This window comes from Lissotriton vulgaris, chromosome 10 (assembly GCF_964263255.1).
Source record: "Lissotriton vulgaris chromosome 10, aLisVul1.2, whole genome shotgun sequence".
In the NCBI taxonomy this organism is placed as follows: Eukaryota; Metazoa; Chordata; class Amphibia; order Caudata; family Salamandridae; genus Lissotriton; species Lissotriton vulgaris.
The window spans coordinates 1,061,612,350-1,061,627,385 of record NC_141698.1 but is presented as its reverse complement, the minus strand read 5'-3'; positions in this window follow the sequence as shown (position 1 = coordinate 1,061,627,385).

The following is a 15,036-nucleotide window of genomic DNA, read 5'->3' as shown; positions in this document are numbered from 1 at the left end:
CATGATCCTAGGGGGAATCACAGCGCTTTACAAATGGTCTGGCAAGAAGAAACAGGTAGAACAAACGACAAATATGCTTGCAAACAGTACAAGATGACATCAAGATAAAAGCAATAGGTCAATAAACAAGGTCATAGCAGGAGAGTAATAACCATGGATGTAGAGACTGTCGTATCAGTGCTCGGAGAGCACAGCCAGTGGGTTCTAGAGTAGAAATTTGTTCATCAGAAGCACTTTGCCATCTTTTTTAAATGAAGTAGCTGAGGGGTTCAATCTGATTTCAGGGGGCAGGGAGTTCCATGTTTTCGGGGCCATTCCAGGGAAAGCTCAGTTTCGACAGCAACAAGCTGGTGCCTTTAGAGGATCTGCAGCCACCTAAAAGCTCCAGTTTTTCTGCCAGGTACTTCAGTGTATTTACGTGGCGGGCTTTCTAGGTCATGCAAGCAATTTTCAGCTGTATGCTTTCCTCATAAGGGAGCCAGCTTAGTGATTTCAGATCGGGAGTGATGTGGTTGTTTCTTTTGCATCCTGTGATGAGCCTTTCAGCTGAGTTAAGAGATGCCCTTAGTGGAGCCGATTTGGATCGAGGTAGGCACTTCCACAGTCCAACCTGGAAATCACAAGAGCTTTCACAGCTGACTTGAAGTTGACGAGAGAGAGGAAGGGTTTTATTTTTCTCAGTAAATTCATTTAAAAATGTTGTCCTTTGGTTGCTGAGCTGATGTGTTCCTACATGTTTAGGTTCTTGTCAAGGGTTATTCCCAGTGATCTCTAGGAATCTATAATGTGTGGAAGGCAGTTAAGGGCTGTTAGTTGCTTCATCCATTCTTCAATATCAAGAAATTGTTTGGGTTGGGTGATTAGGAGGAATTCAGTTTTGAGAGCGTTTAGTTTGAGGTAGTTTTGGGCCAGACAGTTTTTTTTGTTGCAGAATTATGTTGAGGGTTCAGATATCTTTGGGGGAGGATATTTTCAGTTACAGTTGGGTGTTGTCTGCGTACTTGTGGTATTGGATGTTAGATAATTTCAGAATTTCAGTTAAAGGTTCCATGAACAGAGAGTGGGTGATAATGTGGACCCCTGTGGGACCCCTAATGTGACCGGAGTTGAATTGGATAGGGAAGGCAAGGCAACAAGAAGAGACCTGTGTTTTTTTAAACCCTGTGATTTAGGACTATATGACCCCAGTTGAAGCACGCTTGCACCACGCAATGTGATACATGTCCGACGCAACTGAAAAATGAGATTTACGAAGACACGCAAGATCACTTTGTGTGGCCGAGTGGCTTCATAAATCTCCGGTAAAGTAATGCACCTCAAATCACTGCATTGCCTTACTCTGCTGTAGGGAGGTGTTCTCTGGGTGTTGCATTGGTGTTCCCATGCAACTCCCATGGGTTTGATGCATTCCCAGATTTATCAGAACTGGTAGACATGAGAATGTGGCAAAACGTTATTCCTTCCCAGGAGAGGCGTATCGATGAGAAATCTTTTAATTTCTCCTCGTTATTTCCTCTTTCTATGTGTCCAGCGCACATAGAAAGAGAAATTTGCCTCTCAGGATTGTTTTTGTGCAGGATCCTGCATGCAACACAGGCGCAAGGGTGCCCACATTGGCACTAGGGCACCAAAAAGAGCACCAGTGCAGAGGAAAAGGGAGGAATGCACTGTATTCCTTTAAATACGGCACATTCCTGCCCCTTCCCTGTCATGCAGTATAGGTCTCTGCATGAGTATGTCATAAATATGCTCCTTAGTCTTTAGCAAAAAAAAATCTATGCAAATAAACATTGGGTGTATGTCCAGACAGCAAAAATGTAATTACAACCAACAGTACAAAAGGTTTAGGGGCCTGATTATGAGTTGCTCATTATATTCCGACACCGGTGTAAACTCCAGTGTAATCGATGGTCAGAATTATGAGTTAAAAGGCATCTAAAATATCTGATAATTGTCAGATGTGTTAAATACCTCAAGCCTCATTAAATTCCAACAGGTCAAACCTGCTGAAATTTAACAGGGGAAATGTATACAATAGTTACCATACCATGCAGATTTTGGTGTGTTAAACACCAAAATCTGTATGTTATTCCCCATTAATTCATAATAGATGGAACTTATCACACTCTATAAATAACAAACCCCTGGTTATCGTTATTTACCAGGTGCAATAAATAGCACCTTTACTTGTAAGCAAGTCCAAAGTATTCAACAGCAGATGACGAAGAAGCCAAGGGGAGCGGCCCTAGGCATTTTACGCCCATATGCAATGAGTGATTCTCTATACTTTCTTGTCATTATGAACATCTACAGTAACATACAAGTTCCTCCTAATATTCCGAGTCAGTTTGCAACAAACATTGACAATGCCAATAGATCTGGCTCTCATGTACTATACCTTTTACTTGCATGGGCACACCACTTACTCTACACTCACAGTCACAACACTCCCCGTGCTGTTACACAGGCACAACTCTCATCATGCATTAACATGGGCACACAGGCTCAACCTTACCTCACACAGGCACACTTCCTACTCTACATTTACACAGGCACAGTTCGACACTTCTGACCACTCACACAGGCACACTGATAACCATACACAAACCCGCTACTTACTAACATGGGGAGGACCGAGAGGAGAATCCATGGAGCCCCTGGTATGGTTAAAAAGTGTGAACTGTTAGTAATGAAGTGAAAAACAATGGATAACCTGACCTTACTCAAATACTCTAGATACCAACTTGTTTTGATCCCTTTGATAGCCTCTAATGGTCTTGGGTCTTCTTCAAGGTAAAGAAATAAAAAAAATATGAAATGCAGTCAAACCATGCAGATAAGGTAACCATAGCATACCTACCAGTCCCTGAATTGAGTTGGAGAACCTACAAAAGAAGATGAAGAAGCGACCCTTGACCCTACCAGGTAGGTCGCTCCCCCGGACGTTCAAGGCCCTCCACCACCCGCAGGCTACCACCTGCGCCTCATCACTGGTGGCCTGAGGTAGGCCGTAGGTAGGTTTGTTCATCCTCCGCTTTATTGCTTTTATTGTATTGCCTGTATTTTCATTGTTGTGTCTGTGACTGCTGTTGTCTACCTTCCCCCGCTGCCTGTATATGGTCCTTGCCCCTTTTTCTTCCCTCTATTCCCCTTGCTGTCCCTGTGCTCTCTTTGCCCGGTCTTTCCTTCTGTACCCCTTGCTGCCCCGTGTCCCTGCCCGGTTTTCCCTTTTTTTCCCTCGCTGCCCCCGTGCCTCTCTGCCCGTTCTGCCTTCTGTTCTCAGCTACCCCCGTATTTCTGTATTTTGTATTTTGCCTCTGTGCCACTCGTTTTTCTGGTATTTCTGTGCCCTTTTTGCCTTCTGTGCCACTCGTTTTTTCCCTGTTTTTTGTGCCCCTTTTGCCTTCTGTTCCACTCGTTTTTTGTGCCTTTCTGCTTCTGTGCCACTCGTTTTTTCCTCGTTTTTGTGCCTCTTTTGCCTTCTGTTCCACTCGTTTTTTATGCCCTTCTGCCCTCTGTTCCACTCGTTTTTTCTGTGCCCTTCTGCCCTCTCTGCAACTCATTTTTCCCTTTTTTTGTGTCCCTTTTGCCTTTTGTTCTACTCGTTTTTTGTGCCCTTCTGCCCTCTGTTCCACTTGTTTTTTCTGCACCCTTCTGCCCTCTCTGCCACTCATTTTTCACTTTTTTTATGTCACTTTTGCCTTCTGTTCCACTCTTTTTTTGTGCCCTTCTGTGCCACTCATTTATCCCTTGTTTTTTGTGCCCTTCTGTCTTTGGTTCCACTCGTTTTTTTGTGCCCTTCTGCCCTCTTTTACACTCGTTTTTTTGCCCTTCTGCCCTCTGTGCCACTTGTTTTTTGTTTCTGTGCCCCTTTTTCCTTCTGTTACCTTCGCTGTCCCTCACCGCCCTCGCCTCTGCGTCCCCTGTAGCCCCCCTGACTGCCCACTGCCGATTTGCTGTCCACGCCTCCCAGCTGCTCCTCCCTTCCACCTCCCAATATATGCCGGCCGTTGAGCGGCAGCGCCACTGGCACACTGAAGGAGTGCCTAAGGCAAGCCTGTCTGCGCCTGTCCGTGCCTGGACCGCTCCCAGCGCCAGAACCCCTGCCCCCGCACCCGCCACGACGACTGCCGCCACTACGACGGCAGCACTCTGCACGCTCTCAACTCCGGACGGAGCCACCCTGAAATGCGCACACGGCCCCTTCACCTGCCGGAACTGCAGCTACACCAGCCTCAGAGCCGACAAACCACCCGCCAGGAAAGACCCCAACCACTCCCGATGCATACTACTGAACATCTGCTCTGCACGCAAGCATGCCGTTGAGCTCTGGGACCTGCTCGACAGAACATCCCTGGACGTCGCCTTCCTGACAGAGACCTGGTTTAATGACTCCTCCTCACCCGACATCGCCATAGCCATCCCAGATGGCTACAAGATCACCCGCAGAGACCGCACCAACAGAGTCAGAGGAGGAATCGCCATCGTCCACAAGAACAGCATCAGGGTCTCGACTAGCACCAACGGCGCGCTCAGCACTGCAGAACACATGCACTTCCAGACCCACACAGACCCTAACTCCACCCTCAGAGGCACCCTCGTCTACCGTCCCCCCAGACCTCTGCCCCCAGTTCAGCGACTCCATTGCTGACTGGATCAGCACGCGCGCCCTGACCTCCACTTACTACATCATCCTCGGAGACCTGAACTTTCACCTTGAGAACAACAACGACAACAACTCCACAACCCTGATTGATAACCTCGCCAACCTCGGACTGAAGCAACTCGTCACAACGCCCACCCACTCCACCGGCCACACTCTCAACCCCCTCTTCTCCTCAAGCCTGCACATCTCCGTCAGCCACACCACCAAACTCCTCTGGACCGACCACCGCTGCATCCACTTCGCCTTCCAGAACCCCACCTCACACCACCGCACCCAACAGATCCCCAGCTGCTGGAGCAAAATCACCAACTACATGCAAACCTCGCTCTCAGCCCATCCACCGAACCCTCCAACACAGACGACGCTGCCCACAGCCTCAGATGCTTGATCAAGGACTGCGCCAACACCCTCGCCCCACTGAAGAAACCCCCCCACAGAGACACCAGCAAGAGGGCCAGCTGGTTCACCCCAGAACTCCTAGCCTCCAATCAAGCCTGCCAGAAACAAGAGAAGAAATGGCATAGGGAACAAACTCCGGACAGCCTTGCAGCACACAAGGACACCATCCGCAACCACCACCACCTCATCAGGGTGGCTAAGAGAACCTCCTTCAAAGACCGCCTCGACAACAACGCACACAATAGCAAGGAGTTCTTCAACATCATGAAGGAACTCTCCAACCCCAGCTCCAACACCAACGACATCCCTCCGTCGCAAGCCCTGTGCAACTCCCTTGCCACCTTCTTCCACCGCAAGGTAGTAGACATCCACGACAGCTTCAACACCCAGACAGCCCCAACAGACAGCAACACACCAGACCCTCCACACGCCATCGACCACGACCCCCTGCTAGCCTGGGACAACGTGAGCATCAATGACACCATCAAGACCATGCACACAATCCACTCCGGCTCTCCGTCAGACCCATTCCCGCACCACGTCTTCAACAGAGCAAGCAGCTCCATTGCACCCCTCCTGCACAACGTCATCAATCTCTCCCTTGAGATCTGGAAACACGCCGAGATCTACGCCCTACTCAAAAAATCTAAGGCAGACCGAAGAGGCCTCAAGAACTTCCGGCCCATCTCTTTGCTCCCCTTCCCGGCCAAGGTCATCAAGAAAACCTTCAACAGACAGCTAACCCGATACCTCGAAGAAAACAGAATCCTGGACCCTTCCCAGTCAGTGTTCCGCAGCAACCATAGCACCGAGACTGCCTTCATCTCTGTCACTGACGACATTAGGACCCTTCTGGACAACAGCGAGACCGCAGCACTCATCCTCCTAGACCTCTCTGCCGCCTTCAACACCATCTGCCACGGCACATGCCTCCAAGCCGCCGGGATCCGAGACAAGGCTCTGGATTGGACCACCTCCTTCCTCTCCAGCAGAATCCAGAGCGCCCGCCTCCCCCCATTCCGTTCCAAAGCCTCCGAGATCATCTGCAGCGTACCCCAGGGATCCTCCCTCAGCCCAACGCTGTGCAACATTTACATGGCCCCGTTCGAACATGTAGCCCAACAGCACGACCTCAACATATTCTCCTATGCTGACGACACTCAGCTGATTCTCTCCCTCACCACGGACCCCCTCACCACCAAAGCCAACCTCCACGAAGGAATGAAGGCTGTCGCTGACTGGATGAAGACCAGCCATCTGAAGCTGAACTCGGACAATACAGAGGTCCTCATCCTCGGCTCCAACCCTTAAGTCTGGGACGACTCCTGGTGGCCGACGGCACTGGGGGCAGCCCCGACACCCACCGACCACGCACGCAACCTGGGAATCATCCTCGACTCAACGCTCTTAATGACCAAGCAAGTCAACGCCGTCTCCTCCTCCTGCTTCAACACCCTCCGCATGCTCCGCAAGATCTACAGATGGATCTTGACAGATACAAGACAGACAGTCACCCAGGCCCTCATCAGCAGCAGACTCGACTACGGAAACGCCCTCTATGCGGGAGCCCCCACCAAGCTAATCAAACGACTATAACACATCCAAAACGCCTCGGCACGACTGACCCTCGAAGTACTATGCCACGGCCACCTCACCCCCACCTGAGAAACCTGCACTGGCTCCCCGTCAACAAGAGGATATCCTTCAAGCTCCTCACCCACGCACACAAGGCACTCCACAAGACCGGCCCTGCCTACCTCAACAGACGGCACTCCTTCTACATCCCCAACCGCCAGCTACGCTCCGCCGACCTCTCACTCGCCACCGTCCCACGCATCCGAAGAACAACCACCGAAATCGGCCATTACCGACCGGTATTTGCCATCCTACATCTGGCCCCAAATGTTATTCGTGTCCCTAATGGGTAGGCATTAAAAACATTAATTTGACCAGACACAGATTTATTATGCAGAGATCATAAGCTTTGTGCATCAGAATTTCAGTAATCTCAAAATATAGAATAAAATGAATTTTAGAAAAACACTACACATTATAATTATGTCAGAGTAATCGGAATAATTTTGTATTACATTTTTTATGCAAGATTGCTGAAAAATATACAATTACACATGTTCACTTAACTATGGTAATTAGGCACCAAAATTCTACCACAGTGGCACAGGAACAATGAATTTAGCAAGCGCAAGCGGTTGCTGCTGTTCACGGCCTGTTGCATTAGAGCTTTTTCTTAGAATAAAATGGATCCAAGGGTTCATTTTGGAAGAGTGGGTACATTTTGTGCTACAAGAATATTGCTAAATGCTGGATATGCCATAAAATCTCACTTCTTTTCTTTGTAATTTCATGTACAGCAAGTTACACAAGAAATTTTCTGTATTGAGTTATTCTAAAACCTAGTTAATGCTCATGCATATTATATTATCAGAAAAATTACCACAGCACACAAAAGAGTCTAATAGTCACTGTAAGTGGAGGGCAATAAAATACTCCGAAATCCAAGTCTATTGGGCATTTTAACTAGTGATGGCGATAAATAGCACTTAGCGCTTTTTTATTTATCGCCGTCCATCACTGGAATTTATCGCCCTGGTAGCGCGTTATTAACAACGCATTTCCCCAGGGCGATAAAAATTTCAGCGATAGCGGAGAAATCACCGTTTTGCAGGGAAGATGTTCCCTGCAAAATGGCGATAACCTTCCTGATACGACCCTGTGGTCGTATCAGCATAATCCACCCCCTATGTTTGGGATAGCTAAGTCAGGATTTTAGCAGATGTTAGATTTTTGGCAAAAAACGCAGTTTTCGCCAAAATCTAACGTGATCTAAAATCCTGTGGGCTGTCTTGTAACTATTGCGATGTGAACATCAGCGATATTTTACAAGGTAGTCCATTGGGGTACGCCCAGTGATGCCCACTTTGCATCTCATTAGAGATGCAAAGGGAGGCGTCGGGGAAAATGGGTGTTAACATACGTTTATGCATGTTAGCACCCTCTTTTAAATAGGACGATAGTTTTATCTCCGCTTTTTTGGCTTTTTAAGCCAAATAAGCGGAGATAAAGCCCTTGTTAATATGCCCCTATGTTGTTTGTGTTAATTCTCCCTATATTCCTCACAATCCTTGTTGAATAAAGTGTGATATCAAAGATAGGCAGCAGCCGACACATGTTTTGTCACATGGACTTTTTCAAGGCTGCAAACGATATATGTTCAAAAGTCACAATAACTTAGGGAACACATTTTTATACAGAAGTGACCTAACCCGGAGAGTGAAAGATAAATATTTTGAATAAGATTATCTAGGAAGATGACACTCAAGTGAAGTGACACTAAATATAGCGAAGAGAATAATGAAGCCCATCCAGGACAGCCAGCAGCCCATGGCAATGATTGTGCAAGATGTGTGAACCACATAAAAAGTTCATTGCAGAGAGTGATCGTGTTACTCAGTAACAGTTTGCCCATGCAGTGAGGAACCACATTGAGAGAAGAGGAGGTGTAAGGATCTAGAATAAGGTAATAAAGTGGGTTAAACAGAGTTATGGTACTAAGAAAGTATGCGTTACCTAAGCTAGGAAGTAGAATGTAACATAAAGTTAAAGGTATATTCTACCGCAGTCTATAATGGAAACACCAAGTATCAGTCAAAGGACAGGGTAGTACTCCAGATAAGCTAAGGTGGGACCAAAAATCGGCAAAATGCTCAGACTCCTATTAGCAAATTGTCATCAGTATACATCATGCCTCTGTAATGGACAAGAATAGTTGTAAAAACACAAGGAATCAGGCGGTCACTATAACTCCTCACCTGAACTTTCAGAAATGGTGGCAGATCTTTTTCCTACTTAGCCCCTCAATTGTGGAACCAACTCCTAACACACCTCCGGGTCATCACAGACTATTAAAAAAGGGCTAAAAACCTGGATGTTCTAAGCACCTCTAACTCTGTGGTTAATATCTTCTAAAGCTTTCGCAACAGAATCATGAGACCCTAACAGAGTGATATGTCCGCGCTCAATAAAAAAACAATAATAATAATAATAATAATAGTGTTTTCCCAGTTTGTCTGACATTTGGAGTCACTCAGGTTAGCCTAGGATTAATAGAGCAGGTTCGGTTTTCCATGCTCAAAGAGAAAGGCAGTCATCAAGCAGCAGGGTAGTCCTCTAGTAGCAGCAGGGCAGTCCTATGGTGTCAGGGCAGCCTCTGTTCTGTAGTGTCCACAGGTCCCGGAGTGTACTGATGAGTGGCTCAGAGAGGTCCAATATTTATACCTTGTGCCAGCCTTTGTCCTACCCCCACATCAGTTCTGGAAAGTTCGTCCCTTTGCCTATCAAGTCTGGGATGAGGATAGGCTGGTATCTGGGTCAAAGGAGGCAGGACCTTTGAATTGTACGTGGGGCAGGGCACAGATCCGACGCCAGCCATGCTTCCAGGATGGCCCAGCTTGCCCACACCGATTCCCCTTTGTGTTATTCTCTGGAAGAAAAACACAAACCTCAAGTCATTCACAATCAAAGTCAAAGTCAAAAAGTAGCTTTATTCGATTTCAATTAGGAAAAATCACAAAAGCACAAATAATTATACAATAAAAACATATCATCATTAGGAGTAGTTCATTTACAGCAATAACAAGGTGCGGACCTATTAACCCCTTCGCTGCAGCGGCTATTCCGCCGCAGCGCTAAGGGGGTGGGGCGGCCTCGCGGTGGCTCCATACTAGTGACGGAACCGCTCCGTCACGGCTCGCGGGTGAGCTGTGCTTGTGACGGAACGGTTCCGTCACGAACCCGATTCGCCCATTAAAGCGTCAGCGCAGGCGCGGAATTCACGCCGCGCAGGGGCGGCGAGCGGGCCGTGACGGAACCGTTCCGTCACAAGCACAGCTCACCCGTGGCTTGTGATGGAGCGGTTCCGTCACAAGCATGCAACGGGTTAAAACTTCAATTCATTGTTAGTCTGGATCTGATTACGCTTTTTAAACACATTGCTACCTGATGCATGGACATCTCATCTTCTAACATTTGCAATTTCAATAAGGCAGGTCTACACTGTCTTAGGCTCCATTTCTTCAGCAAAATTTTTAAATACTTCTTCCTCGGCAACAAGTAAAATTTACAAAACAGGGTACAATGTATCGTTGACTGATGTGATGTGTCATCGCAGGGGCACAAAATTAAATTTTTGGACCCGATTTTAGATTTGGGGAATGTAATTAACCTGATGAAACTCCCCCCTCCCCCCCCCCCCGAAGCGTGTTAATAACATCCGGGTATAACTACTCTGGGTGCAGGTTAGATATTTCTGAATTCCCTGTCCCTGCAAAATTATTTGATTCTCCATCACCGAGATCTTTTTACCCTCTCCCTGCCATCGCTTATTCTCTAGCAAGAGAAAGGAAATTTCTTTCAGCTTTTTTTCTTGAAATTGTTGCCAGTAAATTCAGGGAATCAAAAAAATCGGGGTGTCCTGTCTCTTTCAGGAAGCCCTTAACATATATAAACCAATCAATTGTAAGTGCCCCCTGGAGCTTTAGGCAATCCTGAATTATATTCCTATTAAGTGACGCTAGCCCAACGCAAAATTTGTGTACTTCTCCCCGACGTCGTCTGTAACAATTGCACTATTCTAATTGCACCATGTGCAACTATAGCTTCGTAATCATCACTCACTGTTTCTAACACTAAATCTTGGTTTGACAAAAAAAAATATGCTTGTCTCTATATTAAGATCTGCATGCAAATGTTTGTTAGTATTTGGCTAACAGACGGTTAGTATCACTTCTTATGTTGGCTGGCGCAGCACATACCCACAGTATTCAAGCAGCTTATTCAGAGTCACTAAATATGTGAATCTTTTGTTAAGCAAACACTTTTCATTGTATCTTACAGTATAAAAACTTATTTTATTGTTTCTAGAATCTAAGAAATCTCTAATGTTGGTTATTTTTTCAGTTGACAAACATTTTTAACTGTATTTGTGTTGAAGTAATCACAAAAATATTTACTAGGAGTGAAGTGTTCAACGAGCTTGAACGTCTTTTGCATTTAAAAATATTGGTTGTTCTTTGAGTAAACAATGCACTAAGTATAGAATTTCCAAGGTTTATATTAAAAATGAGCTTTTTAGCTGTGTGTACTACTCAGGGTGTTTCATCGTTCGACTGTAATACTTCAATAGGTATCGGTATAAAACCCTCTTTCAATCAAGCAATACTTGTTTTTTTTAAGGAGTATAAGGCAATATTTCAAGCTCCTGTACTGAAATCAAATTACTATGCAACGTCTCTCCTACTTAGCATCTCATAATGATTGCTCAGATTTGATACAAGAAGTGTTTCAAAATTATTAACCAGGTTCCATGGATTTCTATGCAATTATAGTTCTTGCAAAGAAGTCTATAATGTACCTATAGTTTTGAACTGTTCATGTTCATATCTATCATTTTAACTGCATCAAAATCAATTGGAGTCATTTCTGAGATCAGTTATAGTTTCTTCCTTTCCGTAGGGGCTTGGCAGGGCACAGTTGTAGGAGATTACGGATTTCCCCCATGGGAATAGTTCTTGTGTGGCTACCTGAGGTATTGGTCTTGTAGGATGCTCGTGGGGTTCTTGCTTGGGATCGCTCTCCACACATTGTTCCTCTACAATGTCATTATAGTTTCCCAATGATGATTGTAATTGTCTTTTGCAGTGCTTGCCATCTCCTTGTGAAAGCATGTACTAAGAATAGGAATGTTCTTCGAACTTTTATATATACACACTGTGATTGTTTTTTATTGTTTTCTCCCCATAGTTATAATGGATATTATTTGTCCTGTCTTTCCTGGTTGTAAAATTCAATAAACAAAAAATTATAGTTTCTTCCTGATCATTTTTTGTCAATATTTCTATATTCTGATTCTTCAAGAAAAACAAAGGGTGAGAATGTAAAGCCTGCAATAGACAAAATCCATTCAGATATATGATCTGTCTAGTATATAACAATGCAGCTTTTTTAAACAAACTACAAAATACCAAACAGAGCACCAACCTTAAGCATGCTGTGCAAATTAGTACAGTATCCGAAAATAAAACCAGTAAAGACGCACAAGAACAGAAGACAATAGAGAAGGAAGAAACTCCTGTTATACTGGGAGGATATTCTGAAAGTTGGTTATTTCTAGGGAGTCTGACTTTTGCAGATTCTACATGCAAAAAGGAAGGGGGGGTCATCAACATTACATCCATAATCGGTGGTCTGAAATACATCAAGAAGAAGTCAGTTCAATGAGTTTGATAACCGTATTTATTTATGGGGCTTATCGCAATTTGAAGTGCTGCCTTTGACAAAGGTATAACGGATAATTTCCAAGGATACGACTTTGGTCCAATAGGCTGTAAATAGTCTGTCCATAATATGCTGCATGTGCCATGTCAGTTAAACCATCTTCATACGTAGGAGGGATGTGCAAGATCTTGTGCTGAAACTACCATTTTTCCAAAAGAAGAAAATATACAATAGAGCTTTCTCAGGCGCTGCACCGAGAATCTGGAACTCGATACTGCTAAAAATTAGAAGAATACTGTTCCATTCAAACTTCAAGAAGGAGGCTAAGATCTTCCTAATGGCTAAATTCCTACCTCAACTCTCTATAAACAATCGCCCAATTGTCAGTCTATTGATGCTTCATCCATACCCTATGGATCTATAATTCAGAAGGGCTCCTCTATGACTTCTGAAATGAGGCGCTCTGGGATCTACACAATCTTTTCCTGGGTCCCCTGCTCATTATGCCACTGAGGCGAGCACTCAGCTAAACTTTTCAACTCTGAGTCCTTTGATGGTTAAAAAGGAAATTTGTCGTAGTCGGTCAGTCTCAGATACTATTGTAGGCACAGAGAACTTTTACTGGCACTGTGTTTTTAAATTTATATATATATATATATATATATATATATATATATATATATATATATATATATATATATATATATATATATATATATATATATATATATATTGTTTTATATTGTTCTTCAATCATAAGTGTATGGTGCTTGCTACTGTCACACTCAGGATAGCTATATCTCTGTTAAGCAGTCTGACACTCTTTCGCTTCACGTTCGCGCTATATAAAACACTAAATAAATAAATCCAGCGCCACACAATACAATACACAATTTCGCAATGGCCAAAGCTGTTCAGTCCACTTTTTCATATGTTGAGCCATGCCAAGCGATTTACTAGTATTGTACAAAAAAATCAGATCTGGTATCTGGTGTAAAATATGAGACTAAGATGACAGGAAATTTTAAAACGGATATTATCTTCTGGTACAAAACTTGGAAGTGATGAAAAGGACCACATCAAGTGCATTATAGCTCCACTCTGGTCTACACATCTCCAGCAGTGTGATGGGTGTGTTAGATTGGCCATGTTTATCTCTTGAGGAATCCAGGACCAATCATGCAGCAATTTAAAGAAGCTGAATTTCGTTCTCAATTCCTGCAGGCCATGATCAAGATTTGAAGCAGGTTAGTCCATTTGTCTTTTGAATGTTTTTTTCCCAGTTGTTGTTGCCATTTAGCTCGAAAATGAGTATGGACAGGTTGTGAATGGAGTTCCTCTACTAGAGTTTTATACAAACTTGAAACTTACCCTTTATAATTACTCTACCATTTGAGATTTACATGTACTGGCGAATCTGGAAGAGAATATCAGATAATCAAGGAAAGCATACAGGCAATGGTTTAGCTAGATGTATCTCCACCACTACTGTGGTCCTAAGTGGAGTTCTTTTGAAGAGCTCTGAAAGATTTCATAATCTTGTCAATCAGCAGGTGGTATAATGAGTGAATTCCTTCGTCTGACCAATAATTCCAGGTAATCATGATGTTGTTGATCTGAATTGCAGTATTATTCCCACTGGGCGGTTGACCAGCAGATGTAAATGGATCTTTACCTGTTGGTGGACAGCAGCCCCATTCTTGCTCTGTCTGTAATCCAACTGAGAAGATTCTTTTTGATAGATTGATTAAAATCTTTTCAACGTGCATGATCAAATAATCGATAAAAAGTAGTAAAACATTTGTGAAGTGTTCAATACTAGTGCAAAGCCAAGGCAACTATTTCTCAGTCGCTGGTATTGATACACATGTATATACTATTCTAAGAATTGAGGCGGCTATTCAAATAAGTGGATGCAACAGTGATTTAAAAAACATATGAAAGCCTCCTTCCTTCCTTAATAGAGGATTAAAACCTGATTTTGAAAGAGTTTGTCCAGAAGAATGAAGTCCATCGTGCTTTGTGCATTAATGTGATAGCGCCGACCGGTCCGAGAATTCGGCAGAGCCATCTCAAGGTTTGGTTGTGGACAGGCTGAGTTGCAACCAGACTGATGTTAATGTCCTGCTATGGTGAGTCCCTTGGATGGCCAATCAAGTTGGAAGAATACTTTGATTTTAGTGCTGAATGCATCCAAGCTCTTAGAAGCTAACAGGATTCCTTGGGTCTTCTGAGATTTGTGTACCTCACTATAGCAAAGCGGAGTCAGCTTTTCCACCTAAGGTTTGCTGTTCAATCTGCACCAAGCTTGGCCCTTTCCAAGTCCCTAGAGAAAAGGCATGTGAGGTATGCAATATAGTGTGCCTTGAAGTATAAATCCATATCGGTCAGATGAAATATGACAGAAGATAGGTTTGGTAGCAGTTTAGAAATCTGATTCTAGGTTTCTGGTCTCCTCACACAGGCTTTGGCCTTTCTGCTCAGTTTGAGTATCAGAATTTTTGGAAGGGGTATCAGGAGCATTACGAACAAATTTCTAAATAGAGATCCTGTTGCCATAGTAACTACTTGCACCTGTCCCCATAGTGATAACTTGAGATTGGTCCACCTTGCAAACTCAGCCCATTATTTAGTTAGTAGGAGCTCCATATTTTTAATAACTGTAAAATAAAGTCTTT